Genomic DNA, 1850 nt, shown 5'->3' on the forward strand with positions numbered 1-1850 from the left:
GCAATACAGGAAAAGGAAACTCTCATCAGCAAGTGGAAGCGTGCATTGTCACAACCTTTTAGAATTCTTTGAACTTGTCCTAAGATTCAATAATTCTATTTACTTAATTATTAACTTGATGTTTTTCCCCTAAGATTAAGAACAAGACAGATGTCCACACTCACCACTTCTCTTCAACATTGTACTGTAAGTTCTAGCCAGAGAAATTAGGTAAGAAAAAAAAAAAGGCATCTAGATTGGAATGAAGAAGTAAAACTATCTCTCATTACAGATGACATAATCTCGTATACAGAAAATTCTAAGGAATTTATTAAAATCAAGACTAATAAACAAGTTTGGCAAGATTGCAGATAAGAGATCAATATATAAAAATCTACTGTTTTTCCATAAACTTGCAATAAACAACCAAAAATTAAATTAACATAATTCCATCTACAATCACATCAAAAATAATAAAACGCTAAGGAATAAATTTAATGAAGTACAAAGATTATAAACTGAGAACTACAAAAGTTGTTTTAAAAAATTAAAGAAGATCGTGCTCGCTTCGGCAGCACATATACTAAAATTGGAACGATACAGAGAAGATTAGCATGGCCCCTGCGCAAGGATGACACGCAAATTCTTGAAGCGTTCCATATTTTTTGCATTTTAAAGCATTTTTATAGTATACGATTTTGCCTAATAAAGTATTCTCATAGCAAAAAAAATAAATAAAATAATAAAAAATTAAAGAAGATCAAAATAATCGGAAAAATCCTATGTTTATAGACTTAAAAGCATTGTTAAAATGGCAATACTCCCAAATTAATCTACAGATTCCATACTTACCAGAATCTCAGCTGACTTCTTTGTAGAAATGGACAAGCTGATCCTAAAATTCATAAGGAATTGCAAGGAACCCAGAATGACCAAAACAATCTCAAAAAAAAGAACAGAAGTAGGAAGACTCACGTGTCCTGATTTCAAATTTTAGTACAAAGAAATAATAATCAAGACAGCATGGTACTGGCACAAGGACAGACATATAGATCAATAGGTTAGAATTGAGAGTCCAGAAATAAATCCATATATCCATGGCCAGCTGATTTTAGGCAAGGGTGACAAGATCATTCAATAGGAGAAAAAAAAATAGCCTTTTCAACAAATGATGCTGGGACAACTGGATAGCCATATGCAAAAGAATGAAGTTGGACTCTTACCTCATACCATATAAAAAAATTAATTTAAAGTAGATCAAAGATGCACATAGAAGAGCTAAAACTAGGAAACTTAGAAGAAAACAGAGATAAATTTTCATGACCTCCTTGGATTATGCGATGAATTCTTAAATATAACACCAAAGCATGAGAAAGAAAAAAAATAGTTAAACTGGACTTTATCAAAATTAAAAGTTTTTGTTATACAAAGGATATCACAAAAGTGAAAAGACAGTCTACAGAATGGAAGAAAATATTTGCAACCTATATATCTAATGACACTTGTGTCCAGAATATTTAAAGAACATTTAACAATTTAATAATAAGGCAAATAAACCAATTTAAAAATGAGCAAAAGAGCTGAATAGAAATTTCTTCAAGGTAGATATAAAAATGGCCAATAAGCACAGAAAAGATGCCTAATACTATTAGTCACCAGGAAATGCAAATCAAAACCACAAGACACTGCTTCATACCCACAAGGACAGCTAGAATTAAAAAGTCAGATAAGTACAAGTGTTGACAAACGTGGAGAAATAAGTACCCTCATACATTACTCATGGGAATGTAAAATGGCACAGCCTCTTTGGAAACAGTCTGGCAGTTCTTCAAATGATATTGGTATACAAAAGAATGGAAGCATGTCTACAC

General features: G+C 31.6%; 1 non-coding gene across 1 annotated transcript; it reads left to right on the forward strand.

Annotated features, from left to right (window-relative positions):
- Window positions 1–538: 538 nt before the first annotated feature.
- Window positions 539–645, forward strand: LOC115898539. The gene has a single exon (XR_004058249.1). It is a non-coding gene; the product is annotated as a U6 spliceosomal RNA (small nuclear RNA).
- The last annotated feature ends 1205 nt before the right edge of the window (window positions 646–1850 follow it).

Source organism: Rhinopithecus roxellana, chromosome 6 (genome assembly GCF_007565055.1).
Source record: "Rhinopithecus roxellana isolate Shanxi Qingling chromosome 6, ASM756505v1, whole genome shotgun sequence".
In the NCBI taxonomy this organism is placed as follows: domain Eukaryota; kingdom Metazoa; phylum Chordata; class Mammalia; order Primates; family Cercopithecidae; genus Rhinopithecus; species Rhinopithecus roxellana.